At 40.0% G+C, this 15,853-nt stretch overlaps 1 protein-coding gene across 4 annotated transcripts in view; it reads right to left on the minus strand.

The window, feature by feature from the left end:
• ANO3 (anoctamin 3) overlaps positions 1-15,853 on the minus strand; it is a 380,230-nt gene that overhangs the window by 249,375 nt on the left and 115,002 nt on the right. The window lies entirely within an intron of this gene.

Raw genomic sequence — 15,853 nt, forward strand, 5'->3', positions numbered from 1 at the left:
TGAAATATTTTGAGAACAGGATGAATTCTGTCCAGGTAGATTTTGTAAACCACCACTCACTTTTCAAAAGATCATTTAAAGAAATACTGCTTGGCAAAAAACCCATCTTAACCAATTTTAAGAAAGCGTTCAATACTGTTCACAGAGGGACCCTACAGAATATTGCTAGAAGCTATGGAATGACAAACAAGCTGATCAAATAAGGAGTTTAAATGATAGAAGTTGATGCCCAGTAAGATCAGATACCAGCCTGGGTGAGTTCTTAGATATTATGATTGGAGTTAGGAAAGGGTGTGGTTATCATCAGTACTCTTCATATTAGTGTAGTAGGAAGAGGACCTGAACCAAAGTCCTTGTATTAGAGGCCTAGTATGAGGTCTGAGCTAAAGGAGTCAAAGTTTTGCTACTATAAACCAAAGTTAAGTTGTGAGCAAGAGGCAGGGCCTGTTCACAGAATCTGGCAAAAACATGGCTAATATTGCAGAAAACACACATTCTTAAGTAGTGCTAGGCACAAGAATATATATGCAAACACATTCTAGAAAGGTGGTACCAGAACACTTTGATACCAAACACATTCCCCAAAGAAAACAGGAACACACCCACCTGTCAAACAGATAGCTAAGGGTTAATGTTTCTTTTACCTGTAAAGGGTTAACAAAGGGAACCAAACACCTGACCAGAGGAACAATCAAGAAACCAGATTTTTCAAAGTGAGGGAGGGAACTTCTGGGTGTGTTTTTGTCTTTGTTCTGTCTGTTTGTTTCTCTCGGCTATGAGGGAAGAGTTTTTTTTTTTTCTATCTCCAAGCTTCTTTCTACCCTTCTGTTCCCAAGTTGTGAGTACAAAAGGAAAAGCAATAGGTTTATATTGTATTTTGTATTTACATGTGTGGAGTTGCTGGAATGTTTAAATTGGATATCTTTTTGAATAAGGCTGATTATTCATATTTTCTTTTAAGCAATAGCCCTGTGTTATGTCATCTTGATGCAGTGATCATGTCATGTGTTTTTTCTTTCTTTTTTATATAAAGCTTTCTTTTTAAAACTTGTTGGATTTTCTTTTCCTAGTTAAGGCAAGGGGATAGGAATCTCTGTGCCAGGAGTACTGTCTCTCTCAGGGAAAGACTGGGAGGGGGGAGAAGAAGGAGGGGGGAAGGTAAATCGTCCTCTCTGTTTTGTGTTTCAAGGGATTGAAGCAGGGAAATCTCCTAGTATCCCCAGGGCGGGAAAATCTGGGAGGAAGTAAAGAGCAGGAAGGGAAGTGGGTTATTTCTCTTTGTTGGAGGCTCAGGGCATCTGAGTCTTGGGGGTCCCCCAGGGAAAGGTTTGGGGAGACCAGAGAGTTTATCAGGTACTCAGAATCCTGATTGGTGGCAGCGAGATAAGATCCAAGCTGGTAATTAAGCTTGGAGGTTCATGCTAAGCACCCAGATTTTGGACGCTAAGGTCCAGATTTGGGACAGAGGCTTATTACACTACCCACCCTAAAGATGAGGTCAGGATGAGAGCATGATGGATAGAGATTATTTGACAGAACCAACATGTACAAGTAATGGGTGGCACCCAAAAATGTCAGAGGTAATATGTAACTTGTTTGTATCTGTGTATAGCGGTATCTCAGAGGGAGTGTCTTTGGCTGGCCTAGGGGATAATGGAAAGTCCCACCATTAACTGAGCTAGTCCATTGCAATGGGCTCACATGTATTAGTGTACCTGTAACCATTGAGCCAGGGACATTAGGACCGTGATTGACAGTTAACCTGACCAGGTTCCTTTGCTATGAACCGAGTCTGTAGCTTTACTGGATGGTTCGATCAAGGTCTGCTGTGCCAGCTGTCTGTGCAGAGTTGGGACAGCACACAGGGAGAACATATACACATACTCGCAGCTGATGACAATTAGCAATAGACTGGGTGAAGAAGCAGGCAGTAAAAGGCATCATGGACAGTGTAAAAAGGGTTAGCAGAGATGAGTAGCATGACAGTTTGCCAATGATGTTGTTTTACTAAATATGATCTAGAACAGAATGATTGGCTTTATATCAGAAGAGCAGCAAAAAATAGATGGAAAGTAAATGCAGAGAAAATCAAGATGATGAAGGTAAGGAATGGGATAACAGATGCAAAGGTGTACGTGAATGAAAAAGAAATCTAACAGAAGAGTAGTAGAAGAGTTGTGCCACCCTAGGGAGTGTGATGACATTTAAAGGTGGCTGTGATAAAGATATTCATATTAAATTAGGAAAAGCATACACTTCTTTTGAAAGGAGGAAGAACATTTGGTCAGAGGACTTCACACCAAACTAAAGGTCAGATTATACCAGGTGATTGTACTGACCATGCTACTGTACGGAGCGGAAACTTGGCTGATGGCAATGGCTAACAAAGATTGGAGGCTGCCCAGCACGAATCTCTGAGAAAAAACAAAAATGTGAGAGTAAGGGAGTTGACAAAACAGAACATAGAAAATATCAATAAAGAAAGAAGGCTCAGGCAGTTGGGACATGTATGCCTTATGGAAGGAGGAAGATATACTAAGGAAACATTGTACTTGGTAACTGAAGCAGGGAAGAGAAAGTGAGGAAGGTCAAGAAAGAACTGGCAGAAGACAAATGTGCTAGCATCACCTTGGAAGAAGTACCAAAACTAGTGAATGTACATAATAAGTGGAGGAACTGGACTTCCCAGCTCCTCAATGGCACAAAAGGGTCTAAGGCAAGGTAAATTTGATAAAAATGAGATACATCTCTAAAAGATTGAGACATTTTATTCATTATAATCTGTCAACATCTTAATCTGTTGGAAATAATATTATAAAGACAGATCTTGTCTCCAAGAAGGAACATTGTACAAAATTATGTGCCATGAAGTATGGCAGTAGAAGTCACAACAACATTACATTGTTTCTATTTGTCCAGTCATCCTGGGCTAGTAACTTTTTGTTTGGTAAGAAAGTATAATTAATTGGGTGAAATTTTGGCCCCCTTGAAAATCAATGAAAGTTTTGTCACTGATTCCAGCGAGGTCAAGATTTCATGCACTGCTTTCTCATGGTTGTCAGTCATCCCAGGAAATGCTGACAAGTAGGTTTTGGGCCCAAAGATGATAAATCTGTAGTGGTATTGATTAATCATAGAATATCAGGGTTGGAAGGGACCTCAGAAGGTCATCTAGTCCAACCCCCTGCTCAAAGCAGGACCATTTCCCAACTTAAATTCATCCAGCCAGGCTTTGTCTCAAGCCTGACCTTAAAACCTCTAAGGAGAAGAAGAATCCACCACCTCCCTAGGCTAACCAATCCAGGGGTCACATCCTCCCAGTGAAAAAGTTTTTGCTTAATATCGCAACCAAAAACCCCCCACTGCAACTGAACCATTACTCCTGTTCTGCATCAAAGGTACCATACGGAACAGTACAGATCCATCCTCTTGGAACCTCTTAGGAAGCTGACTAGCTAGTTCTATCAACCCGCCCCCCATTCTCCCTCCTGAGGACTAACAATCCCATGTCCCTCAGTCTCTCCTCAGAAGTCATTGCTCCAGCCCCCTAATCTCATTATTTGTGCCAACTCCGGCTGACTCTTTCCAGTTCTTTCACAGCCTTCTGATTAGCATGGGGCCCCAAAACTGGACACAGTACTCATGAGGCCTCACCATACGAATAGAGAGGGAATAGATTCACATTCCCTCATATTGCTGGCCAATGCAACCTAGCTTTACGTCCCAAAATGCTGTTAGCCTTCCTTGGCACTAAGGGGGCAACTGTTGATCTCATTCCAGGCTTTCTCAGTTCCCAAGTTAAAACCCCTAGGTTCCTTTTTTGCAGAACTGCTTCTAGTCCATTCGGTCCCTAGTCTGTCAACATGTGAATGGGATTCTTCGTGTTCTAAGTGGCAGGACTCTCACTTGTCCTATGATTGACCTCCTCAGGTTACTTTTGGCCAGTCTAATAATTATGTCTACCTCCTCTGTAGGCCCTATTCTACCTCCGAGCAACGTATCTACCACTCCTCCAAGTTTTAGAAAATGTTCATCTGCAAGCTACTGAAAGTGCAGTCCACGCATCCTCAGGATCATTAAATGAAGATATTGTCAAAACCGCCCCCGGACCAACCTTGGGCATTCCACTGAAACCAGCTGCCAAGCTAGACATGAAGCCGTTGATCACTACTGTTACCTGACAATCTACGCCAGCTTCTATCCCACCTATATGGTCCAGTCATCAGCCCATACTCCTTTAACTTGGGCTTGAAAATTAACTGTGGGAGATCGTATCAAATCTTAGCTAAAGGTCAAGGAACACCACATCCACTGCTATCTCCCTTCTCACAGACCCAGTTATCTCCTCATAGAATGCAATTAGGTTAGTCAGGCATAACCTGCCCTTGGTGAATATGGGATATAATAAGGGACTTCAACATACAGGCTTCACAAACTACCCTGGAAGATCCTGAGAGAGTAGACCTTAAATCTCTTTACATGATTAAACATGGAAAAATTTTTAAGTTATTGCTTAGAGGCTTCTAAAATTTGGTTATTTAAAAGATAAGTTTGGCCATCCTAATATTACATTCTGTTAAGATCTTATCTAACACCTATTAAACTCTATGGAAACACTCCCACTGACTTCAACACATTGTAGCTAGGTGATCATTTGCAAACAATTATATTGAAAAATCATCTTGAAATATTTAACATTTAAATTGGGTTCAAACACAAGGGGACAATTAGCATGTAGGTGAGCAAATGGACAATGAAGAGTTTAAACCATGGAGACGATCAGAGCTGGTTTACAAAAAAATTATCTGTTTCATTAATACAAACAGCTACAAATCCAGTTCATAATGGGCGGATTGTTTTTTCTATTTATATTTACTCCCAAACAACTATGTTGAAATGACAGAGGGACAAATTCTTTGCTGGTGTAACTGTATTGAAGTCCATGGACTTACACTATCAGAAAATCTGTCCCTACGTGCCTAGCTAGAATGACAAACAGAAGAAAATTTTCATTTTATACCTTTGGAGTGTGATTAGGATTTTCATAGCAAAGTGGTCCAATTCAGCCCTAAAATTCATGGGTGCAAATCTCAGTAAGTCATAGGAGAGATTCATTCATATACCTAAGCATACATTTGAACCCAGAATGTTTCTTGGAAGTATTAAGCATGTGAACTCGTGCTGAAACTCCATGTTTAATTTTCTGTGCCCCTCACACAACCTCTTTAGGTATTGCAGCTCACAGTTCTGAAGCCTATGAGAAAAAGCAACACTTCGTCTACAGAATAAGTTTAACGCACTGAGGCCAGATTCGGTTGTTCTTACTCAAGTGAAACTCCCACTTGACTTTAGTGGGAGTTTCACTCAAGAAATGACTGTGGAATGTGCACCCTCTTCATAATCGAATTGCATTATACAGAGTGGATAGCTTATAATGCAAGTGTTGACATCAAGAAGCAGAGGTAGCAGGAAAAACAAAAGTATAGTAGCAGCAGATAATCAGTTGATCAAAACCAGTATCACCCAGTATGGCAAACTCTTGTACAGTAGGTGTCTACATTTTCTGGAATTACCTGTCACATGCAGGAAATTAAGATATACCTGTTCCACCCTCTCACCTTTCACTTTAAATCAGAAACAAGAAAAACAAAAAGTATCAGCTAGCTCTAACGTTCCAGTTATTAGTCTCCTTCAGAATACCATCATTTTTAATTAAGAGCCTAGTTATAGAACTACAAGAGAAAAAACTGAAAGTTAGATGCTGAAAAGTCATTAATTGCATCAATGATAAATTACGCCTATTGCTCAGTCTAGGTATCCCCAGTTCTAAATCTGTTTTGCAAATTCAAGTGTCATTTCATTCATAGCATATGCAGTGGCTGTACTGCGCAGTGTAGGAGCCTTGGGAGTTACAGTAACAAATGCTGAAAGTCTTGGAAACAATCCACGAACTTAGGCCTTAGTGGGCTGTCTAGGTTCACAGTAAGAAAAGGCAACTAATGCTACTATTTAGGCATCTATCCCTGGGTTAGTCACCTCACCCCTCCACTGTTACTTAGTGCACTTCTACAGACAGCCAAGTTCTTCTCCATCTTGATTTTTTTTTATTAGTCTAATGATTTGCATTAGCTTGGCCATATTTCTTTTCCCCGTCGAACTACAAATTCACATTTTGCATGAAGAAAAAACAAACAAGACAACCAATTAAAATTGGAAGGAGCAGGAGGGAGAACATGTGCACATAGCTGGCGTCTGTAAATGCATGTTCTTACCACATCTCTCCACCACATCAAATAAAAGCTCCTTACCTTTAAGGTGCTTTACAAAATACTCTTTCCTTATTTACCAGCTTTGGTATGCGATTACATTATTCCCCATTTTCCTCCCACTGCAAATGACACCATTTTACTCCCACAAATGCCTTCAGTCTTTCTTCCATACCACCCCTTGTGCACAGAATGCCCTCCCAAAAATTAGTCCACAGTGCCATTATCCTGCATTGCCCTTCAAATTTGATCTCCTCAGAACACATCTGGTGTCTATAGGAAATAGCTAACTGTCAATAGCAAGGTAGAGGGCCAGCAAGGAATTCAGACACTAATCTTATTTTATTTATATATTTTTCCCTACTGGCCCTCTACCTTGCTATTGGCAGTTAGCTATTTCCGATAGACATCAGATGTGTTTTGAGGAGATTTAATTTGAAGAGCAATGCAGGATAATGGCATTGTGGACTAATTACACACACATACACACACAGGTAGTCCTCAGACTTACAACAACTGGTTCCTGAAAATTGTGTCTTAAGTCGAAAATGTCATTACTCAAATTTCCCATAGGGACAATGTTGGATCGAGCATCGTAAAGTTGAAACAAATGTCGTAAAGGCAAAACACAATGACAATTTATAAACATTGTAAGTGCCATTTGTCGTAACTCAAACATTGTAAAATATATAAAAAACACGTGAAACAATTAAGTTTGGTATCTGAATTTCCTACTAGCCCTCTGCATACATGTTAGAGCAGCAGGGAGATGTAACAAGAAAAGTACAGAGGAAGTTGCCATGAATAGAATGAGACCAGGAAGATAACCTTAGCAGCAGTGTTTTGAATGGACCTAGGGAGAGCAAGTTGGACTTGTTTGAAAGACATGGAGGAGTTGTTTTCTCTTGGCAAGAGTACTTCCTAAAATAGCTTGACACTGAACTGCAGAAACCTCATGCTTTTATTAGCCAGATTTGCTTGCAGAAAGTAAAACCAAAAATAACTAGTGTTGATATACATGGCATTCAAAACATAGTACTCAGTGGCTGATTCATAAGCTATTTCAAACCAAACAGAAAACATGCATTTGGCAGCATTGCTGAACCAACTTAGTGCCACTGCATGGGCAACATGGGTTTGCCCTCCCAAGCCAGTAGAAAACAGCTCCAGACAAACTAAACTGAACACTACCAAAGCATTTTAAACTCCTCTATGGGCTTCAGCTGTTGGGCTCCTCTTCAACTCTATTCCTCTTGCAGCCACAGGACTACCTTCCTGTGGCTCTTCTTTCCAGACATCACCCTGCTCCACTGGTCTCCTCTGCAGCCAGCTCTGACTGTATTCTCTTACCCCTTTTTATTATGAGGCATTACATGCCAACACCTGACTTCAATAGTCCTGCCTCTTCAGGCTATGATGCAGTTAATTCTAGCACAGTTGGGGCTGGCCCCATTTACCCTGAAAGAGGCGTGTCACCTTCTGACATATGCCTAGGCTCTCTACCTCAGAGTTCTCCTCTTTCACAGCTGAGCTCTGTGTCTACCCAATACCTTGAATCTTCAGCCTTGAAAGACATCTTGCACAAGAGCAATAGCCACTTTGCCACCTGCTCTATTTTCCCAGCATACAAACACAGCTAAGAAGAGTTATTTAACATAGTTCCTAGCAAGCCACCTAGATCTAAGTACTTCCTAATTTTCCAAAAGGTTGGAAAGAGTAGATGATGATAATTACTGTTATAAGGCCCAATAAAGATTAGTATCCCAATTTATTGTGTACTGCCTTCTCTGGATCCAATTCCAAATTCCATGGCTCTAATGATACCTACAGAAAGAAAGGGAAAAAGAGTATTAGAGGAAGCTATATACCTCATCACTTTCTTTCTTCCTTCCTCTTCAGGTCAGAGTGCAGGAACGTGGACAAATTTTACACGTGTGCGTATTTTTTCTCTCTCCCCCCCCTTACCCCTCCCCCACATAACCACAACAATAATTGAACATGTGTCTGCATCACTTAATGTGTCAGCTTCTCTAAAGATGAGCTACAGCTATCATGATGGAAGGGCCAGCCATGTGAAATCCTCACTTTTTCTCTAAATAATTCTGTCCTTCTAGCTTACTTCATAATATTTGTGAGTAAGTCTGAAGCTACAGCTAGGAAAAGGCAATTAAGTAAAGTAGTAACCAGGCAACAACAAATCCAGTTACAAGTTTCTATAACAAATTATAATGCTTATATAATAGGTTATTTCGGCTTCTGAGCATCTGAGTACAGTACGTGTCAGGCTAGGCTGACACGAGTCATAGCTGAATTTTTCAGCATTTAGTCATTTCATTGCTTTCTTGCATTGCCCACTCCTTTGCAGTGTGACATCCTGTACTGAGTATTTCAGGAGTAATGTTCCATTTCAAAGGTTGCTATGTTGTTCCTCAGCAACATTATTGATTATACTTTTGGACTGTGCAGTCACTTTCACTGTCATTTTAAAGCAGACAAAATGTGGACATTTTTAACTGTGACTAGCACATCAGCTCTTGTTTATTGACGATAGCCACTTCCATATGACCTATCAGCAGCTCAGGTGCCAAAATATACATTTTGTAAGGAGGTTTTTACAAAATCCGAGATTGATTAAATGTTGGTTGAGATTTTCAGTCTGCCTAGGAAATTTGTACAGAACTGTTAGTATTAACAGGAATGGGATGCCAAAAATCCCATCAGTTCCTTTGAAAAATCTCATACTTTCATGGTTTTATTTGTTTCTATTTAAATATTCATCTCATACGTGCAGTCCACATGTAGTAGAATTGCATTAATGTTTGACAACCAGAAAGTGAAACTAACTAATCTATTAAAAAACACAACAAAACAAATGACAAGATAGATGCTGAAAAATCAAATTATATTTTTAAAATAGCTCCAGTCATAATAGAATCTTAGCTCTATTTCACTGTTGAGCAGTCAAAAATGGATGGTGCCCTTACCCTCAAGCTTCTGGCTGAGCTGCACTGAGAATTTAACCACTGTCTTCAAATGTCATATAATTGACATCAAAGTGGCTTTTGATTTGGTCAACAGGTCAGCACTTTGGCTCACACTGAAAGGAGTTGGTGTTCTAGACTTTCTGCTAACCCTGGCACATGATCTTCACAGTGGTACTGGTGTGAGCGTGCTCATTAGTTCAGGGCTTTCACCGTGTTTCTACACAACCTCAGTGTGGCAGGGATGCATTCTTGCCCTGGCACCAATCAATCAAGCAATCAACTGGATATTAGAACGTGCCACTCCACTCACCACAATCAAGTTTGGCAATGTGTTTACCAACCTAGGCTACACTGATGAAGCTGCCTTTCTTATGGAGAAGTCAGAGAATTTCAGCCTCACCCTCCAAGATACCATCCATGCTATGGGGTTCAATGTCTCATTGTAGAAGACAAGAGGTCCAGAACCTTGGGTTTGGGCCACTAGAACCTCTGGTGCCAGTGGGGTCAAGGACTGTGAGAGAGCATTGATGAGTTACCTAAGCTGCAAGCAGAGTTCAAACAAAAACAATCAGAGCAAACTGGATGTTCGACTAATAGGTCTTGTTGCTTCCTGTACAAAGTCCATGTCTCACTTATGGACACAAAACATCTTTGTACTGAGATAAACTTCAGATTCTTTCAAACCTGCATATCACCTGTACTGATATATGGGTCAAACCTGGACCCTCTTACAGGCAGACTTGAAGCAGATAGAGGCATTTCATATATGCTAAATCCGGAGCATAAAATGGTTTGACTGCAAAATGTCACAATATCACAGAGATCTGGCCTTCCTTCAGTAGGTATTAAGTCTCTTCAGCCTGATTGCCAGGATGGACAAACATCGCAGCAGACCATGCTCACATATCAATGGAGAATTTGAGAAGGGGTACACATCCTGACACCTGGCACCACCTGTGACTTCACGAATCTCTGGAGTAGCATGATTGAGCCACATCTAGGAACTCCATTACATGACACCTGGTGCAACACCATCAACCATGGTCACTCTGGCTGGTGCAATGATTCTCAATAGATTATGCTTGATGATGATAATGATCATGATGATGATCATGATTACAAAGCCAATTAAATCTGTGAAGATTAATTCATATCTATACATGTATAATATGATCCAAGTGAATTCATTACTGATAGGATATCAATAAGTTACAGCTGTCTAAAACAAACAAGTTACACACCAAATGCATCTTTTTAAAGCTACTGGAGCATATACTTCTGGTATATTAAAAATATGGAAAAATTACAGGCTGTCACTTTAAATCTCAGGGGTTTCCTGCTCCACCTTGCAGGGTAGGGAAATTTAACTACTACTAAGCCCAGAATACAATCTGTAGACAGCCTAGAGTAAGGTGAGCTAAATTGTGCCTCTGTTTTATGGATCCTGCTTTGTCTCTCTGTTTTGGGGTTCTTGTGTTATCTTTCTGAATTCTAAGAAATATAGTAATGTTACACTGCAAAATTCAAGCAAGATTTTTTTTTAACTCTAACTTCTCTGTTTATGGCTTGTACATTTCAGTAGTGTACAATGCAATAAAAGTGCCCCTCACAATGGTGCACTCTCCAGATATACATTTAAAAGTCACATTATTTTTCATGTGACTGGGTCGATAAAGATTTTTTTCTCTTTGTATTTTTGCAGATTAGATTTCTCCTTTAGTTTGAGGCATCATCTGCTCCATTTATAAATCTTTTTATTTGATCTTCTCATCTGGAGTAATTTGTGTTTCAACACTGCAATTTAAGTAGGAATTTAACACCTGTTTCCACAGAGCCATGAAGTTACTTCCCACAGCAGCAGTCAGCCTCCACACTGCTACATGCATGTGCCTCTGAGCTTGTGCATGAAGGAAAGTCTCTCCGGTATTCTTAGGTCAATTCACATGTTTTAATCATATACATTAGAAGTGGCTGTGAACATTCAAAAATGTTCAGTTTGGAGCAAATAGGGAAAGTTTTTTAGTGTGTGTTTTAAACTGAGAAAATCACTTTCTTTTTCTGACCAGTTCTAATGTACAGATTTTTTTACTTGGATTTTGCTTTTGCAATGGAGGAAGGGGTGCATAACAGTGCAAATTCTCTTTCCTTGGCTTATTATTCTCTTTGCCTAAGAATATCACCTAAGTTGGGATGAGTGAGACCACTTTCAGAAGGCTAGAAACACAGCAGTTCCCTATTTTTCCCCCACTGTGTGAGAAGGGTGGAAGTTGCATATATATATTTCCAGACATACAGTGGGCAATGAGGTGAGCTTCCAAACCCCACAGTTCTTGGATGATCTGCCAGAGGCCAGGGCTGTTCAGTATGCTGCCAAGGACTGCGCCCCTACCAAGTATGTTCCATGTTGCACAGAGACAGCTTACAATATTGACTCAATCGTAGCTTTCAAGTGGAAGCCCTGCTCCCCATATTTTGGATCTCCAACTCTACTGGGAGATTTCTGCTGCCTGGGAAAAGTAACAGAGCTGAGCATTTTGGGGTAATAGTTTCAAGAGTGGCTGAGCGATTTTGGACCACAAGCGCCAGTGAAAGTCAATGAAACATATGCTCTTAAATCCCTTAGGTGCTTTTGAGTATCTTCCCTTTATCACTTAAATCTTGCCTTCACTTACTGAAGCATTTTACAACACTGAAGTTATAGATGAAAAGAAATACTGAATAATCTAGTCCATCCTGTACCTTAATTCAGCCTAAATTTTCCTTTGTTAGCTTCACCCCATTACTTCTAGTTACACAACTTTGTGCCATCCTAAATATATCCTGCCTACAATCCCAAAGAGACCATTAACAAAAAGCTACAAATTTCAACATAATTTCCTTAGAGTCTGTAGGTCATTAACATTTTGAGCTGGTGAAGGTACTGGGGACGGTGCTTGTGTAGTACCCGAATTTCTAAAAGTTCCTGACGTTAAGTGAATTTTCAAGTCCTTGTAGGAAAAGTGTATGTTCAATACACGCTGTCAAGTAGTCTTGACAAGCTCGAACATTTTCTGTTCATGAGGAATTGCACACCTTAGACACTCAATAAAAAGGCTCTCTCTTTAATTCAGCAATTAATTTTGCACGTATGAAAATAGCTCCCCTGGCTCCACTTGAATGAGAGCTTTTTTCTTTTTTTTTTAGCATGCATGTTCTACCCATTGAAAAGCCTCTTTAGAAATAGCAATGATCCAGTAATACAACAAATAATAAATGATTGTTTGTTAGTTCAAACAATTAGTAGACCAATCAGACTTAGCAATGCGTCATTGTTTTCAGTGAATAATTGTTCTGAAATTGTGGATAAGAAAGCTATCTAGATCTCAGACCCAATATAACCACAGAACTAGAACTTCTCAAATTATTTGTTGCATCTCTTTGAAATAAGTGTGGATCAACTACTAGGGATGTAATACAGAAAGTAACTTGTGTAAACAAAAATAGTTTCACTTCTGATTTGCCTTAGGCTAGTGGTAGCTCTGGCTGCTTTTATGACTTAAGGAATTGAATTTTGTTAAGCAATACCACTATATGGTCACTGTTATATCTATCAATATATTTAATAGATACCACTGATTGAAGCTGCTCCTTATGTTTTAGGGATGGCAATAATTACTTCTGCTTTTGTCATATTCATCATAAAAGGTTCTGATTCTAAAAGATACACAAGCATGTGCCTACATCGAAGCACATGAGTAGACCCATTGATTTCGCATGCTTGAAATTAGGTATGTGGTTCAGTATCTTGCTGAATCCAAACCAAAGTTTTGAACTCTCCCTAAAGCAAGCAGTGTGTGCTTGCAGCAATCATAAAGGACTGCCTGACTTATTGAACATTAATTGCAGCACTGTTTAATAAAAAACGTACAGATCTATGTTTTTCCAGGTAGTGGAAATTCACTTCTGCGACATCACGTGTACATCAAAAGATCAGAAAGCAACTTCACACTCCTCAAAGGCCATAAATCAAAGATGTACCCAAAAATTGTGCACCTGAAATCAATATCAGTAATAGATAGCACTTCTAGAGCTTGACATTGTGAAAATCAAAGCTGTGAAATTTCTCAGTGCAAAGTCTGCCAATTCACCTCAGTCACACTGATACACACTGGAACAGGAAGTGTGTATCTTGGCTTTCCCCAAGCACAAACTCCCAGCTATTCAAAATTGTTCAGTGGTTTTGTGATGTGGACAGTCATTCAGTGGGGACCAATTTAAGTCAGTGTCATCTTATCTGTAAACCAGAATGGATGGGCATGTTCTCTGCTCTCAAGAGGTGAAAATGTAATGAATCTATATGATCTTAAAAAGATAAATACTAGATAAATCACATCCATCCACCCCTAGCTCACAAGGAGTAAAACTCTGGCCTTGCTGTGCCCAAAACACTGCTGATAAGTGTATAGGGGTAATAAGCCCCCTATAATGTCTATAGGTCAGCAATGAAGGGGTATATCACTCACCCACACAAGATTGCAAAAGGGAAATAGTATATTAAAACAATTCCACTACCTACTTTAAGAAATCAAGAATGACTTCAAATACAATCAAAATATAATTAGCTGGAAAATTACTTTTGGTGAATAAAAAACTCTATTATGCTTTATAACCTAAGCAGGTATAACTGAAACAAGACAAGACATGCTGTGAACTAGGAAGACCAATAATATGACAACAGATCTAGTGATGTGTTATGAATATTCTAATTCAATGTAATTATTAGCATAATTTTAGCTTTAAACAAAAAGCTATAAAAACCACATCTCCAGTGGAGATTTGGGGCTTTTGTGTGGCCTGTTCCATGATGTGCTTTACTCCTCTGGTGGAACATCTGTTTGGTGAAGGCAGTATCACAGAATATGCTCCAAGGAGAAATATGCTCCATATTCTGTGATACTGCCTTCACCAAACAAGGACACTCCACCAAAGAAGTAGATTGCATCATGGAATGGGCCACTCAAATACCCTGAGAGAACCTGCTTCAATACTGAAATAAAACTGTCACTGAAAACACACACCCTAGTTATTACCTACCACCCCACATTGGAACCCCTATGCGGTAACAAATGCAACTCATCCTTGATGGAGACCCCACCCTGGAATCTATCCTGAACCCCCTCTTGTGGCCTTCAAACAACCCGCCCTCCCCACAACCTCTCCAAGCTCATCCTCAGAAACAAGCTTGCCATAGACAAGGACATACCATCTCAAAGTGGCACCAGACCCTTCCAGAACAGATGCAAATCTTGCAGACATATCTCCACTGCAACAATGACCAACACCCTCCACAACACACCTTGCAAGATCCATGGGTCCTCCACATGCCTACCACAAGATGTGGTGTACCTCAACCAGTGCCCTAAATACCCCAATAGCAGCTATGTGGGTGAAATGACTCTCCGGTGAACTCTCACAGGAAAATGATAAGACTGGTGATAAGATCACCTTACCTGTGGGTGAACATTTTTCACAAAACCATCACTCTGTATGTGACCTATCAGTCTTCATCCTCAAAGGAAACCTGCACAACATTTTCAAAAGATGATCCTGGTAGCTGAAATTCATAACTTTGCTAGATACTAAAAATCATGGACCAAACAGAGACACTGGATTTATGGCTTATTAACTCACTGACAACCCCTCCCTCCCACCAGCTGCTTACCTTCCCCCTTTGCTCCCAATGACAGGAGAAGTGTTAACAGACCATTTTGTCTTGAATAGTCACTTGAAATATGTATTAACTACTTATGCTAAACAATCTTTCCCACTTTGTATTTAGCAGTGACATTGGGAATTATTTTCCCAGACCTGAAGAGTTCTGTGTAAGCTCAAAAGCTTCTCTCTCATCAACAGAAGTTGGTCTAATAAGAGATATTACCTCACCTAACTTGTACCCTAAAAAGATTGGGCAGAGACTGACCCTTAGATTATAAATTTATCTGAATACAGACTGTGTTTGTAGAGCAAATATACTGCCAATGTTTGATAAAAATCATTCATGAATAATAAGCAGCTTTAGGGGCACTGGCCCTGATCAGCTGACCCCTCTAAAAATGGAAAGGGGGGGGGAACCTGTTACCTGGTGATCCTGAAGCCTCAAGAAATAGCTAACTTGAATAATAAAAAATGTTGAGTTGTCTCAAAGAATGCCAGACCACCACTGCACCTAATCCTCCTAGCTTTCTTTCCCTCTGTCCATTGGTTCCCTCCTCGCATGTCTTCTGATTTATTGCTCTTACTCCCATCATAACATATTATGTCTGTGTAGTGTTGTCTGTTCTTGCAGCTTTGACAAATTGTAAAATTGCATAACTGCATGATTATAATCTGTCCTCATGATGTGTGTGGTATTTGGAAACACATACAAGTTGTAAGTGATTTAGCTTTTTGTACTTTTCATTGTCTTTCGAAAGTAAGAGAGAAAGAAGCTTACTCCATAGGGTACAATTAAAGTAAGAGGAGCCACCCCTATCCTCTCTGCACAAACAGAGGCAGCTCCCCATCTATCTCCAAGCAAAACTGTGGAGAGGTTGATTCATTGCTAATTCTTGTGAAAAAGATCAT

Source organism: Chelonoidis abingdonii, chromosome 4, assembly GCF_003597395.2.
Source record: "Chelonoidis abingdonii isolate Lonesome George chromosome 4, CheloAbing_2.0, whole genome shotgun sequence".
NCBI classification, from domain to species: Eukaryota; Metazoa; Chordata; order Testudines; family Testudinidae; genus Chelonoidis; species Chelonoidis abingdonii.